General features: G+C 37.8%; 1 protein-coding gene and 1 pseudogene across 3 annotated transcripts in view; both read right to left on the reverse strand.

Annotated features, from left to right (window-relative positions):
• The window catches only part of Mnat1 (MNAT1 component of CDK activating kinase), a 161,383-nt gene that overhangs the window by 60,470 nt on the left and 83,991 nt on the right, over positions 1-16,922 (reverse strand). The gene's annotated exons all lie outside the window — the stretch shown is intronic.
• On the reverse strand, positions 7,106-16,547 carry LOC148120507 (geranylgeranyl transferase type-2 subunit beta-like; annotated as a pseudogene).

Consider the following 16,922-nt stretch of genomic DNA (forward strand, 5'->3'; position numbering starts at 1 on the left):
CCTCTAAGAGCTGAATGAACTGAGGGAACACAGAAATCCTCTAAGTCTATTTATATTGCCTATGATGTGGGTGAGGGAAGACTGGGACAGCAATGGAGTCTGCTAGGAATCCATGACCACTAAGGAGAATAAGTCACTGCCTTTCTGTGTATCACAAAAATAAACAGGATTTTCCTCCGACTTAATATACGTTTGGTTCACATAATTAAAGCAGCACCCCAAGGGGAAAAACAAGCACTTATTTCTGTATTTCCCAGTTCTTAACTAAAATCATCAGACAAGATAAATGTTTTTAAATGGGCAGAATATAACTTCAAAATATATCACTTTTAAAGCATTCTAATGATGACATTTCTAGAATCAGCCTTTCTAACTCCTCTTCATCCTTCAAAACACATTTGCCACCAACCCAAAATATATTTTCCTTCTTAATCATAAGTAAGAAAGGAGGCCTCGCCCTGCATACACTGAGACAGCACCTTGTTTCCTAGTTCAGCAGAATGCAGAATTTCTAATTTGTCAAGCTGAACTTAAACTTTGTTCATTGTTATCAACTAGAATGGTCCCAAGCTAAAGAGCTATGTCATATTCTCTCTTAGTCAAGACAAGACTTTATAAAATGTTTCTAGCAAATTGGCTCTGAAATATCACAATCTACCCACCAATTAGTTCACTCACAGCGCCCACTCTCAAAACTCATCGTCCAGTGTTCAAATACCACATAGAAACATGTTCTCTAATAATACTTCAGCTCTACTTTGACATTTGTTGACATACAAAGATAAACTACTGTAAAACAAGCTTCAAAAATAAAAAGCAACCTACTTAAAAGTGAAAAGGTTAGGTGGTACCTACCTGTATCTGAGTATTCGGGGAAGCGGGACAGGATGTCAGAGTAAGTCTGTCACTATGGAGGGCTACAGAGGAAGACTTTGTCTCAAAGGGGAGAGAAGGAGGGAAGGAGGGAAGAGAGGGAAACCCCAAGGTATTTATTTATTTTGATTTTGTTATTTTAGATTTATTTTTCCTTGGGCATAGACAAACAACACAGTGTGTGAGAGGACTGCTTTTAATTTTTTCTCTTTTGCTTGCCTTGCTGCTGGACTCTAATTTGTTGCCAAGAGGACATAGCGTCCGGCAAATCATGTTTGTTTCTATAAAAAGATCAGAAAAGAAAAACATCAAGGGAGACTATCTGGTGAGACAAAGCCTGTTTCCTTAAAAAGACCGTGTTAATTCTAAGGAAAACAGTACTTGGCAGAAATTTCAAAATCAGCTTTTTAGGCACAGAACATTTTAGCTGATTTGTTGTAAGTCCCTACAAAAGTAATTTTTAAGAAAGAATTCTTATCTTGGTACCAAAAATGAATTAGTAGTTAACCAAAGACAATGACAACTTAAAAATGTGTGGACATTTCTGATCACAATAAAATATAAATTTGGTTTATGCAAAGTTATCTAAATGTTCCATTATTATGTAAGCAAAACAAAAACATTTTTTCAGTGAAAAGATACCAAAAAGCTATAAAGATTGAGTCACACACATCCTCTGCCTGGGACAGTGTGTGGTGCATATTAAGAATGTCTATTTTAGGAAGGAACAGGTGTTTTATAATGGCCCCTCCAATCCTTTACTTCACCCTCCCAAACAGTATATGACAAATCTCTTTGTTTGTTAAGGTCTTTGAACTACTGAATGAATAACTACTGTAAAATCTCTGTTGTTGTATTATATTGTTGCAGCCAAACAAATAACTAATACCCCGCCCAAGTCTGAAGGATTTTTTTTTTTTTTGGATTTGGTTTTAATGTGCACTGCGGGTATGCCTGGTGGCCAAGGAGGCCAGGAGAGGGTGTTGGATCCTCGGGAACTGAAATAGTTACAAGCTACCATATAGGTGCTAGGAACTGAACCCGGGACCTCTGCAAGAGCAGCCAGTGCTCTTAACTGCTGAGCCATCTCCCCAGACCTCCCACCAAGGTTTTAAACCATCCATTGCCAGAGGTCCCATGCACTTTCCTATTATCGGAATATTTAAATTCATTTATCAAATATTTAGGTAATGGTAGGTACTGTGATGTTGTAATATAATGTGTATCACCAGAACTGACCCTATTTTCAAATATTTATTGACATGTACAAATTAATATGCAACAACATGGATTTATAACCATTTATCATAAAGTATAAGTACTTACTTATGTATTATATATAGGCTCTTTTTAAATGAATGTTACATTAGTTTGCTAAAATATCATTTGCAAAAAATATTTACAATTTCTGAAAAATATTTAGGCTTATGCAAACTGCATCTCTACTGAGATATGGACTCTAACTTCTATATACATTTTCTTAGATGTTCAGCTTTTTCATAATAAGCAGAAACAACTTCTTTAAATAACATAAAGGTTAATGGCTTATTTTCCAGCCATTATAAACTGTATACACTTTGAAATATGATCAGAAAGACTATTTCAACTAAAAAGAATAATTCTTAGCAATGCTGAAATAAACTACCTTCCACGGAGCTCTCAGGCACCAACGCTTTAAGCCGGCTACCCCATGCCTCTGACAGTGCTTCCTGACCACTCTATGGATTAGGACAGCAGCACAGAAGAGACACAGTCCTTTTAGAGTTTTCTCCTGAGAACACAGGTATCACTCAGTCTAAGTGCTGGTCCCACAACGCAGAAGCATCTAGACTGTCACAGAGTTTGCTCTAAATTATTTTTTTTTTTTATTTTGCTTTTTGTTTTACTTCATGGGGATAAAAACTAATTTTATTCTACTGTCTTCCTTTTATTAAAAAAAAGTAAATCAAAGAGAGGTACACTTAATAAAACAGCAACAGCAACCTAAGGGACAAGGAAGAACTTAACTTCCAAGCACTTCTCAATTTTACAGCTCGGTATTTTGCACTGGTAAGTCATAACATATGACCAGTTGCTACGACAGATGCTGCCGCCAGTCAGCTGCCTGTGCTGAAACACATTCTACAGATTACCACTTAATCTCCCACCAACAGCACCGGTTGCCTGCTGCTCTGCTGTAATCACCACTGAAAATAAACATGGTCACCAAAATAAGAAAAAGTAATCAGACATAACTTTAGGCAAAACACAGCCCAGGTAAGTTCTGCATCTGCCCATTTCCTTCTATGGCTTTCAGGAATCCTTATATTAAACCCAGAGCTTCCTTGCCTGGTTCTCACCATCTCTCAACAGACTACTTCTGAGTCGTCTCTTCTAAAAACTGAGGTAGGTAGGTAGGTAGGTAGGTAGGTAGGTAGGTAGGTAGGTAGGTAGGTAGAGAGACAGATAAATAGACAAAACAAATGAATAAACCTAAGATACTTGGGGAAAGAGTTACAGTAGTAATACAGAGCAGCATTTCCTTCACTGCTATTGTTAAATTCTGACACTCTGGTCATATTAAGATCAAGAGAAATAGAATTTAATGAGAACATACACTTTCTTACCTTCTCAGGACATCTGACCTTGCATTGGAACTCATCCACACTCCCCTCCCTCAACCATAAGAAACTCCTACCCCTTAGCACTTGGTTCTTACACAAGGGTCTCCTACTCTACTAAACACATTTAGAACTACCAAATAAAATAATTTTTCTGCATAATAGAAATGACGATAAAATTACTCTGAAGCTCTTTAGAAGTATTTTGGTACAAGGTGCTGATGAAGTTAAATTCATTTGGGAACACACTGAGAACTGTTCTTGGTGCTTACTTTTATGATCGAACTATGTTTTTAATGCTTGACGTTAACACTGATTCTTAAACAGCAAGCAACATGAGGACTAGAGTGTCTGTAACCCACTTTTACTCCATTGCACAAACCTGTGACCTCCACTGTGACCTCCACAAAGCAGTTGTACGCTTTGCTGTGGTGCAAATCCTCACGGACAAGTTGAACCTGTTCTTTTTGGCACTGAGCCCTTGCGCAGAACACACAGCTGAGATTTATTATAAAAGGGGAACCGAGGGGCATTATTTCACAACATTTTCCTCACATATAGCCAAGGATAATCTTTTACAGCCTTCGAAAGCTCTTAAATAAACAGATCGCTTCTTAATTACAAAGTTTCTTATTTGTCACTAATTGCAGGGCATATTAAGATTCATTTTGCACTGGGGAAAAAAAGCTAGCGCACAAAGCTTACATACTAAAAGTTGTAAAAGTTAGTCTGTTAGCATTTATTTAGAAACAATACTTTTTAAATACTCATATCTTAAAAAAATTACATGCCTTGCTGTCTTTAACAAGGCAAAAGTAAAATTATTAATAAAACCCTATGCTTATGGATCTGTGCTTTAAGAAAATAAGGTTTGTTTGTTGCTGATTTTAATCTCACATCACTCATTGTTATTTTAAAAGCATTTCAGTGACAGACTCTCAAAACCAGATGGAGAGCAATAGAGGAAGAGGTAACCTCCGGAAGTACACACATGGGTGAATGTACACACACACACACACACACACACAGAGGGAGGGGGAAGACAGACATAGAGACAGAGGCAGAGAAACAGGGACAGACAGAGGCAGAAGCACAGAGACAGAGATGGGGGAGGGGCCTATACAGTCCAAAAGGTCATCCTATATCTGAACATCTTAAACTGTATGCTGTGAACAAGGATGAATAGGAACTTTTTTTAAGTGTTGGTTTTGCTTATAAATAAATTTAAGAAATCAAATAAAATATGATTCAGTAGCGTCAGCATGCCTACAGCATGCCTCTATTATCACTGCTGCATCCTCTACATCAGGAGGAGGACCACTCGTCCCAGCTCCACTGTCATTCAATATCCACCACACAGAACCACGGCAGGCAGTCAACAAGTCAAACGTGCCCTTTCCAGACTCCATTGCGGCCTGACATGGTGATGCAGGCTTATAGGAGCTCCAGTGTGGAGATGGGGTGAGAGGATCAACGGTTCAAAGCCAGTCTGGCAAAATCCTATCATCCCTCCTCCGAAAAAAGGCAAAAAATGGGTGGGGGGAGTGGGGAGAGTGTGCAATCTGTTTATAATCAAATTACAACTCAAAACATCTTCCTGTAGAAAGAACATTACTAATGATGGTGCAATCCCAGACTGACAACACATAAAGCACACTAATTATCTTTAATTTAGTCTTGGGCTCTGGGAACAATACAGGAGGGAAATCAAAGAATGATTTACTTTCTCTTTCCTGGGTATACAGTTGGCCCTTAGGCAAAGCTTTGAAATTCTTAAACTTCAGATTCTTTTTTCATTTTGCCCTCTGTATTCCCATCTAGCATCTAGTGCCTTTCCCGGGCACTGATGTCTCCACAGCAGAGTACCACTAAATTCCCAAGAACGTGTCCCCTCTTGCCACTATGAATCCTATTATGCTCCCTGATCTTGAGCTACAACCTCAATCCACAATAATAAAAACTTCCTGACTTCAGTAAGGTGTTAAAGGGAGAAATGCAATTGTATGATTTTACTTAATAAACATCAGGATTGTTATTTCATTATTGTTATTTTTAAAAAGACATTTGTTAAATAAATTTTAAAGCAATATATGAAGTAGTTGTTTTTAAAACAAACTAAGGATTATTTGCTTATTTTATATCTTGCTTAATATTTGTGCATTTTAAGTGTCAACAGAAATTATACTTTTTATCCTTATAATTTCCTATTAGAAAAGAAAAAAGCAAGCACAGAGCACTAACACTTCTTCACAGCGACTGAGAGCAGGGTCAGACACCCTATGGTGAGAGCTCGGAGGAGCACAGAAACCCAGGGTTAACTCGGGCTCTAAAGCAAGAAAATTCAAGGACTCTCAAAACTAGAAAGGCTAGGAAAAATCATCTCCAATCTTACTAAGGTTTCAATTTTTGATTGTCCCTTCAACATCCTTGTACATGGTTAAATACTCACAACCTACCAACAAAGCACTAAAACAGTCTAGAAATATGGCCCTCTTGGTCTCCAAACAAATTTAGACTTTAGGGCCTGCCAATCGAAAGCACGAGTCTACAAAACCAAACAAAATTCCCTTCAACGGTCAGAGACTAAAATCTATGTGACACAGACAAAATTCTCTCTATATCTGGTTAAGGCATAAACCACAGTGTCTCACAAAAGCGGACCTAGATTTCCTGTTTCATAAGACATGATTTTTACAACAGACACACGTGTCCCTGCATTGGCAGCAATAACCACAGTTACACAAAGAACAAGAGAATGAGCGCTTATGCAGCTTCTCTAACCATAGCATCTCACTGAAGAAAACAAGGCTGTTTCTAAACTGAGTTCATCCAAGGTTTTGACATAGTTGCAGTCCTGTTTTTGTTTTCAGCAGTTCTGATGGATTAAAAGACTGATGTTTGTCTCATTATGCATTTAACCAGATCGTATCTGCTTAGCAGAAAGTCCCACAAAATATTAAAATAAAAGAGTAAATTTTAGAATTTCAATTATCTATAAAATGTGATTATTATTTATATCATCCTTTTAATGACTTACAGACCCACTAATAATTTATAAAAGACTGTGACATTATTTATAGTTAGCCCATTTACAACTTAGAACAAATGGTTCTCCGAGTTCTCCTCACCTCTCTAAAGGGCTGAAAATTCTGGCAGATTCTATATCCAAGTTTTGGTTTTGTTTTGTTTGGTTTTTTTTCCTTTAATTTGGTGCATCTTTTACTTAAATCATGAGTTTAACTTGTATCAGTCTACACTCTGTTAGCAAAAACCATTTTCCATCACACTGTTACAGGTCAACAGAGCATGGGGGAGGCATCCATGGAACATTAGTTCTTAAGATTGCTGTTATGAAGAATCAGAAACAAACCAACTACAGACGAGAACACTGCAGAAGATCTAAATAAGTATTTTACAAGATGTATAATTACATAATTTATCACTAAGCTAGCATGATATATGAAATATTAACAGTAGTCACCTCTAGGCTTGATAAACACTTCAAATACAGCAATATTCAGATTACAGGAGCATATACTAAGCATCCTTCCCATCTTTGAATCTAGCTCAGAGGTTTGGACCATCACTCTCTGCAACACTTCTTTCGGGCATTTAAAGACAGCGTAACAGGTTTAATCCTCCAATACAGCAAAGCCAAATAAGGTATGAACAGGATTCACCACACCTCCTGGCCTATCGGCAAAATCTCCAGTCTCTCCGTCATGACACGCTCACATGAAACAGCTCAGTCTGTCTCTGCCAATCCAATGGCGCTTCCTGCTATCTTTACAGAGACCAAAACCCACCATGAATAGCATACAGCTGATAACTTCTCCAGTCTTCCATTGAGTCCACCTGAAGTCAATTGTCGTTCATAAAACCACCAGCCAAGTAAGTCAGAATTCACTTGGTACAACTGACAGGAATCCTGGACAACGATAGATCTATCCAGCATGAGATGCAGAGCCCAGTGCACTCCCAAGTCTGTCATCAAAGTTCACACAGGACAAAACAAAGCTAATCACCTTTCCTTCCCACATTAATAGCATCAAGCTTGCCCAAGAGAGTCAAAGTTGCCATCACAGAAAATGAGACTTTAATCAATTTCTCAAGTATCTCCAGAAAAAAAAACAAAAACAAAAACCTGTCTTCTTCCTGTACTTTGAAAACACTCCACTTTATTTACACTGGTAACAGTAATACTATCACGCAGAGTAAGAATCTGGACATTACTAAGAGTACCCAGATGAGGGTCACGTCCAACTCATGTTGACATGACTTGCTGAACGCCAGTATTTCTCTGCTCATGAGATGAAGCAGTCCTACGAGATCCATCCCTGCCAAGCCCCAGCAGGTGCCACTCATTCTCAAGTGTACCCACATATTCACAGTCATCGTTCTGTGAGTCACAAGAGGCAACATAATCAGCATGCTTCTGCAGAAAAGGGTCAGGCACATCCAACCCGATAAAGACACTTCTGCGGTATGCCCATGCCCAGCATCAAAAGCCCATAGTCAAGTGTGAGATTGATCTTAGGTGTGGGGTTATTCACCTACTTACACTCTTGCTTTGCCATCTTTGTTGTAAGTTTTGTTGGTTTTTAAAAAGTTAATCTTTATGGGAAAAACTGTTAAATATGGGAAACAGTTTGCTGTTACAGTAACTGACAATGTCTAAGACTATTCAGAGAATCCTCTCTGAGCTCTTCTCTATGTTATTTTACAATGTATATTCTAAAGATGACCAAGGTTATCTGTCCAAGTTCCACAGGCATTAACTCACAGGACCAGAATCTGAACCCATCCAATCTCACGTTGAAGCCCTTATGGCCATAACAACTCTATCTTCTATAAATGGGGGTTGGGGTTCCCTTGCTTATACCATTAAATTAGAATAAAAGAAGATTATAATTATTCTCCACTACTTTCCATTCTCAATCCAAATGCTTCTGTGAGAAAGGAACAAGTCACTACCATGTAGTAGGACACAAGGAACTAGCTTGACAACATTTTAGAAATGGCTAGTGGAACTTTTCTAGAACCCAAAATAGCCAAGAAAAAGTGTGTAACATCACTTACGATTTCAGGGAACACAGGACTTGTAGCAGAAATCATAATTACATCTATGCCTATAATCTCTAAACCAAAATTAGTAATATGGAGTGTAAGTCCCAGTCTCGGGCCTCCAACTTTGGAGGCCCCGCTCCTGTGCTCACCAAACCTTGACCCCCTCCCCCAGCCTATTTAAACTGCTCCCCAGAAAGTCTCCAGGTGGTATCCATCCATATCTCTCCCTGTCCCCCTGTCCTGTAGTCACATTTGCGGCTTCCTGCTTCCCCTCAAGACCACCCGAGAACACAGAAATCCCATTAAACCTGGACCTCCTTTAATTCGGCCCGTTGTCATTTGGCTTGATTGGGATTTTTGCGTCGGCAGAGAGCTCGCTTTAGGAAAATTCCTAACATGGAGATTAAAAATTCCCCCAGGACAGGCTTGATAGCTACAGTGAAACCCTGTCTCAAAAAACCAAAAATAAAAAAAATATTTTACAGATCCTTGTCATTTCCAATGATCGTCATTAAAAAGAGCTAAGTGTGGCACAGTTATGTAGGATCTACTACCATGCACACTATAGCTGTGCAAGTAGCAATGGTACCAGTACAAGTTGTTACTGGTCTCTCTCAAACTTAACATGTTCAACACAAGAGGCACTCTGCTAAAGTAAATAATAATTAAACAAACAAATAATCTAAAGGTCTGAACTTTCACCGTATCCTATGCTTAGGGAATGTATCAGTAACAAAGGGGGATTGATTAATAATATCCATATTGTATATACATGGGAATGTATTCAACACTAGAACATGCTCTTTAGTCTTAAAATTTATTAATATAATTAACATACAAGAAATCTAGGAGCACAGGCAGTTGCAAACACCTCACTACAATGACTTCAGGTATATATGTTAAGTCTCTTCTCATTAATAACATCTATTTTTATAGGAGAAGACTATGATAACAAGGAAATGTTAATAAAACTTTCATTTATTTATATTAATTGCACCATCCAATTTAAATTCATGCTTTGGATGCTCCAAATATATTATTAAAAATATGATTTGAAAGAAGAAATGTATTTTCTTATGACGAAGGAAACCCCAGAAATAAAAAGTCACAACAGAATAATCTGAGTGTGTTTCTGGTACACAAATGATTTACTGTTTCTCCAGAAAAGCACGTGAGCAGCTCACAATCCTCAAATGTGCAAAGTATTTCCATGTGCTTGGGACAAGAACTAGCCAAAACAAACAAGGCTGCAGAAATTTGCTGTTTTATTTCCCTGCCATCTGTCACCCCACTCCTTGCCTTTGCCTCCCTATTGTTCATAGTAACACTTTTTAAGGATGAAGGCAGCAAATCAGGTCTCCAGCTGGGAACTGGAGTGTGAGACATCATATGGCAGTGATATATTCCAGTGAAATGGTTATTGACACAAACACCTGAAGGAAATACGCATTTCCTAATGCAATACCAAATACACTATATCTCTTGCTAGTACTAAATTTTTTTCATTCAGTGTTCATTAAAAAGAAATGTTAAATCAAGATTATACAGACCTTTAAGAAAAACTAACATTTCTGATCATTTTCAACCTTATTTTAACCTTATTTTTACACATTTTATACTTGGTGATAATAAGCTTTATTTTATCTGATATTATATATATATATATGACTACATGAGTTCAAAATATTGTAAGCCAGGAGAAAAGTGAGTTAAAGCAATATGCTTTCACAATATGATTCAAAACACCATGTGCTAAAACAAAAACTGGACATAGTATTTCCTAGTAAAGATGTTGAAGTTGTCAGCAATATTATTGAATCACATGGCTATGACAACTTGAAGAAAAAGGCAATCAAAGATAAATTTAGACTCCAAGTCTAAATATAATGGAACATTTAAATTGCTTGTTTGTATTGAAGCCTCACACACATAAAAACATTATAAAAGTTGAAGCTCAAGTGAATTACAGATACACCTCATGAACATGCACACATAAAAAAATCTTTAATGAAAATTGGTGGGGCTGGAAAAATGGCTCGATGGTTATGAAACTGGCTACTTTTCCAGAAGACCCAGGTTCTATTCTCAGCTCACATGGTGGCTCACAATGGTTGGAACATGGTCCACGAACGAAACTGTGCAAGATTTCCGAGACCTTGTGAGAAAACCCCAAGTAAACAAAACAAGAGTCTTGTAATTTCTGTTCCTTTATAACATGGGTATCAGAGACCATGGAAATATACAGGCAATCGATAATTCAGATGTGAGCCCACCAGAGGAATAATTCTCTGATGGAGGTTAACCCTGTACAGGCAAGGCCTGCAGGACCACTGACTATGGAAACTATTGATCACTTTTGCTAAAGCAGCTTGATGTCTCCCCAGTACCTGCATTGTAGTGTGTAATCTCATGTGATGTATATATGTAATGTCATGATTACATGTCAATCTTATGGGCACATATATCTCTGGATGGTCAGGAAGGTGAGTTTTCATTTAGCTATGTAATTTTGGTGTATAGAATATGTGCTGGGACATGCTTTGTAACTAGATTTGTCCCACAAGGACCACAGACACTTAAAAGCCTGCTTTCTTCTTTTGCTCAGACTAACTGCCCACAATTAGCTCACTTTCACCTCAGAGCAGGTTCAAGCTAGACTAAAGGCATTTTGTAAACGGACCATAAGTTTAAAACCTTACAGCTGTGCACAAGGTCAGAGTCACAGATGTCCAACCTAGGCTGCTACACAAAGCACCCTAAGAAAGCATGCCCATTCTTCGCTTGCCAGTCTGTTGACAATAGACCTATGTCTCAAAGTTTGTCACTGGGCACTGTGCTTCCCCCTGTCTAGTCCTGCTCTTACTCCTGTAACCTAGGAATGTGCTTTTGACCAGTGAGAGGCAACGCTCGTAATTGTTTTATCATCATTTCAAAACTACTATAAAGAGATGATTGGGAGGGGGTGAGAGAAGCTAGAAGAAGCAGCTAGGAGGAATTAGAAAGAGGACAGGAGAATTAGTATAGGAGCAGAAGAATAAAGAGACTGATTTGGAAAAGCACAGTGAGAGAGTTCATTCCCTCACCCTCAAATACCCAAAGAAAAGGTCCTTTAGGCTTGCTGTTGCATCCAATCTGAACCCTGAAGAAGAGTCCTGGTGCTGGACCTCAAAGGCTCTCAGGACACTGGCTGTTCTGAAATGTGCTTTCGAGTCTCTCCCAGGAGTGGTGAACTGGCGTGAGTTCACGTCAGACGAATAACCACAGCTGCTACTGTATTTGTTCACATGCTTCTGTGGAAAAGCATGTTTTTGCTACATGTGGCTTCTCCTTGGGACTGCATGCTCTACTCAGAGTATAAACTGTCTGATGCTCTGAATAAAGCTGGCTATTGTATTGTTGTCCCAGGTTTATGCCCCCAACTAGAGTGGTGAAACAGCAACCATCGCGACTCCAGCTCCAGGAGACCTCTTCAGGCACCAGGAATGCCCATACATGCATGCATACAATGACATTCATACATGCAAACACTCATATACACAGAGTATTTTAAAATACTTTAGCAAGCTGAATCCACATATCTGCTAGAAATATAAAATGGGAAATAAAATTTGAAACCTGGACTGTGAAGAGATCAAAACAAAAATGATTCACTACAAATAAGAAAATGCCAGTAAAATCAACAACTGAATTCTCATTAGAACCCATTAAAGGAAGTAGTGTAAGATCTCCAAATCAGGAAAAGAAAAAAACATAAAACCAAGTTGTTTTTTTTTTTTTTTTTTTTGAAACAGGGTCTTATGTATCCCAGGCTGGCACTGAGTTCACTAGGTACCTGAGAATGACCTTAAACTTCTGATCTGCCTACCTCTACCACCCAGGTGTTAAGATTCCAGGCATACTAAAAACCACGCTTTTTTTTTTTTTAACTACTAAACTGTATGTATTTTTTTTTAACCTACTAAACTAGGCAAAATGAAAACATTCTGAGAGGGCTAGGATTGAAGTTCAGCAGCAGAGTATGTGTCTGGTGTGAGCAAGGGCTGTGCAAATGGAGAGGGTTATAATTTTGATGGTTTGGATTAAACAATGACTGAGAAATTTGCAAAACATTAAAGAAACCCTTACAGCTAAAAGGAAATGGCAATAAACCATCATTACAAAGAATACTTAGCAATAAAAAATAGTTATTATAAAGGATACTAAAAAGATTAAAATTAAATAGAGTAAATATAAATCACCAGATGAAACAATATATAAATTTATAAATTCTGTAACTGCTCCTTTTAGAGCAAGATATATGTGCCAATAATGGCACTCAGAGAAGAGAATGACAGCATTCACCTGTAATCTCAACCCATATTTTTAGGGCAAATTGTCATAAAATTTGAGTTAAGCTGGGACTACACATCACATATGTCTCACAAACCAAATAAGCAAACAAACTCCAAAATGCCCGATGAGCAAAACAGAGTTATAATGGATCAAAAATCTACATATTACTGTCACTTCATTAATATTAATATGAAGTATGAGCCAGACAGAGTAGTTCACTTATGTAATCTAGTACTTGAAAGACTAAAGCAGGAAGATCAAGGCTGAATTTAAAATTTAAGCGCAGCTTGGGCTATAGTAAATCTCTCTCTCTCTCTTTCTCGTGCACAGACACACACAAAGAGAAGATTATCACTGTAAGTCTTACAGCTACATTAAAATGACTTTGAGGAAACAGTATAACAACTTTAAGTCAACAAATACGATATTTTAAATGAAATCTTCAGATTCTTTAAAAATAAAATTGTGGTATACCTGAATAGCTTAAATCTATTTTTTAAATTAAGTTTTATCAACTGCATATAAACAAATAAATAAATATAAACAAATTAGAATTTGATGATTTCACTGGAGAACCCTACAAAGATGTGACAAGGAACGACAGCATTTTACACACACACCTTTAAAACTAAGACATCCGACTTTCGAGAAAAGCAAAATAGTTGACGAAACATGATAGGTAAAAGCACTACAGCACAGCAAGACAATGGTACTCACAGCAAAGGAAACACAGCTCACTATAGTATCTCTTAGAAATACAGACATAAAAACCTTTAGTAAAAAATACTAACAAGATGAAGCTACACATATACTAGGACTAAACAGCTGAAAATGAAATTTAAAATAATTTCTTGAAAATTATATCTAAAACATGAAAATACACAGAAACAGATGTGACAGTAAGTCTAAAATCAGATACTAAAAACTATAGACCCATTCTGAGATAAAGCGACTTCTAGGGCAAAAATATCACCTTGTCCTGTAGAAAAAACAAAACAAAACAAAAAAACCCCAAACAGTTGATAAATGCAATGCTAGAAATAACATAGGTGGTGAAATGTCAGTAAAAGATATTAGTAAAGATGATGTATATTTGTTGGTTTGGTTTTGTGTTTTCAGACAGGGGTCTCACTTTGGCTGGACTCACGTGAGTAAGTCAGACCCCAAACTCAGGACTCTCCATGTCAACCTCTTGAGGACTGGCTGACAGGTCTGTGTTACCATGCCCAGCTGGTCTAGCTAATGTAATATGTTCCACATGCTCAAGAAGATAGGGGGGATGTGAACAAGAGAGAAAAAAAAATGAAATATGCAAACACCCAAACAGAACTTTCCAGAAATAAAACACATACTTCATGAAGTGAAAATAAGGTGGTGCATGCATACTTTAATTCCAGCTGGGAAGAGAGGGATGGCAGGCAGATCTCTGTGAGTCTGAGGCAGGCCAGGGCTCAGGTAAAGAAACCCTGTCTCAAATGAAGACAAAAAAAAGAAAGAAGGAAGGAAGGAAGGGGAGAAAGAGAGAGTGAGAGAAAAGAAAGGAGAAAGAAATGAAAAAATATACAGTGGTTAAACGGTATATTAGGCAGTATGAAAGAAAAAAATTAATGAATCTGAGCATACAGGAACAGTAGCTCCCAATGTAAATACAAGAAATGGCTAGAAAAACATAATGGACAAGGCATCAACTAACTATTAAGGGAGATAATTTATAGGCAATTAAAATTACAGATTAAGAGTTGGGCAGTGGTGGTGCACGCTTTTAATCCAGGCACTCGGGAGGCAGAGGCAGGCGGACCTCTGTGAGTCTGAGTCCAGCCTGTCCTACAGACTGAGCTCCAGACAGCCAGGGTTATACACAGACAAACACAGTCTCAAAAATTTTTTTAAAAAAAATATAAAGAATTAAAACACAATTTTCTCAATCTGACAGTTTTTCAATATACAAATGACCCAACCAAAGAAGAAGAAAAAAATCAGTAAGAAGGTATCATAAAGGAACTATAAACCAAGTGGCAGGAAGACTTTTCACAAAATAATATACCCAATAGCTAGAGAACACACATTCTTCTCTTCAGCAGATAGAACATTCTCTAAGAAAGATTTCATATTAGGTCACAAAACAAGTCTCAACAAATTCTAAGCGATGAAAACATCATGTGCCTTCCCTAATAAATAAATGGCCAAAGTAACTTCAAAAACTGGGCAGACACTGAAGCTAAGCAATGTGCTCCTGAGCACACTGGACCAATGAAAAGAATAAAGGAAAATTTAAAATGTCTTGAAATAAATGAAAATAAAAATAGAACATACAGATGCCTATGGATTATAGCAAAAAGCCACACTAACAGGAAAGTTTAAGATAAAAAAATGCCTATTTAAAAATCTAGAAAAAAAAACAAACTTTTTTTCAAAAACTAGTACTACAGCTGATCATGGTGGCACATGCCTTTAATCCTGGCACTCAAGAGGCAGAGACACTTGAATCCCTGAGTTCAAGGTCAATCTGGTCTATAGAGTGAGTTCAAGGACAGTCAGGGCTAAACAGAGAAATCTTGTCTTAAAAAAAAAAAAGCAACTAACAACAACAAAACTAATATTGCAAATAAGGAAGCTGAAAGGCAAGACCAAACATAAAACTGACAGCAGATAAAGAATGGAAGATAAAAACTTCAGTCTATCCATCTAGCAAGGGATTAATATCCACAATGGAAGAAACTCAACCCAACAGTGAAAAACTGTACTAGATTGTTGTAAACTATTAGTTAAAGATATGTTACATTTGTTCATGCTGTGGAATATTTGTTTAATGATGCAAAGATGTGTTACATTCTTTTATGTTGCATTTGTTTAACTCTGTGAAGCTGTTTTACTATGCCCGTCTAATACACCTGATTGGTCTAATCAAAGAGCTGAAAGGCCAATAGCAAGGCAGGAGAAAGAATAGGCGGGGCTGGCAGGCAGTCAGAATATAGAGGAGGAGAAATCTGGGAAAAGCAGGACAAACAACAAGAAAATGAGGAGAGGAGCCAGGAGCCAGTCACCCAGCTACACAGCCAGCCACAGAGTAAGAAATAAAGAAACGTATACAGACTAGAGAAAGGTAAAAGCCCAGAGGCAAAAGGAAGATAGAATAATCTAAATTAAAAGCTGGCAAGAAACAAGCCAAGCTAAGACCTGGTATTCATAAGAAAGACTAAGACTCAGTGTATTTATTTGGGAGCTGGGTGGTGGGCGCCCCAAAGACTAAAGAGAAAATAGAGTAAAAAGCAATCAACGACAGTAGATAATCTGATTAGAAATGGGGAGATGATACAAACAGATATTTCTTTAAAATACACAAATAACCAATAAGTAAATGAAAAGTGCTTAGCGGCACTAACCAACAGGCACACAGGTCACAACCACGGTGGTATGTCAGCAGCCCCCAAAGAGCAGCTCTCACCAAAGGACAAAGGCTGGGCAGGAGCAATTAAGGCAGCTCCACACACAACTGGTGAGGGTGTAACCAGCATGGCCACTATCAAAAGCACTACCAACACTCCTCAAAATACCACTAACTGACAGAGCAAGTCATTCAACTGCTGGGTAAGTACCCAAAGGTAAGAAGACGAGTACATCATGAGGTGTGTGTCTGCAGCCTCTACTTACTGCCGCACTACTCACTACGGCCATGACAGCCAGTGTCCACGAGAACAATGGAGAAAAGAAAATGTGGTACATATTCACAATGGAATATCAGCTGTAAAGTAAAAGGAATTCTGTCTCTCGGCAGCATGACTGGAACATGGAGATATTATGTAGCTGGTCCCATGGACACAGAGAGTGGTTAGCAGTGGCTGAAGGGAGAGGTGGTTAACATGTACAGGGCAAGCTGGGGAGGAAAAACAATTTCTAATGTTCTACTGCATGTATGTAACTATGGCCGAGGACAAAACTGCATTTAGAATGGACTCTGAATGTTCCCAAGACAAAGAAATGATAAATATTTAAAGAATAGAAATATCATTTGTTCTGAATTAGCAATTCTACTAAAATAACCACATTGTA

Source organism: Myodes glareolus, chromosome 11 (assembly GCF_982192425.1).
Source record: "Myodes glareolus chromosome 11, mMyoGla1.1, whole genome shotgun sequence".
NCBI classification, from domain to species: domain Eukaryota; kingdom Metazoa; phylum Chordata; class Mammalia; order Rodentia; family Cricetidae; genus Myodes; species Myodes glareolus.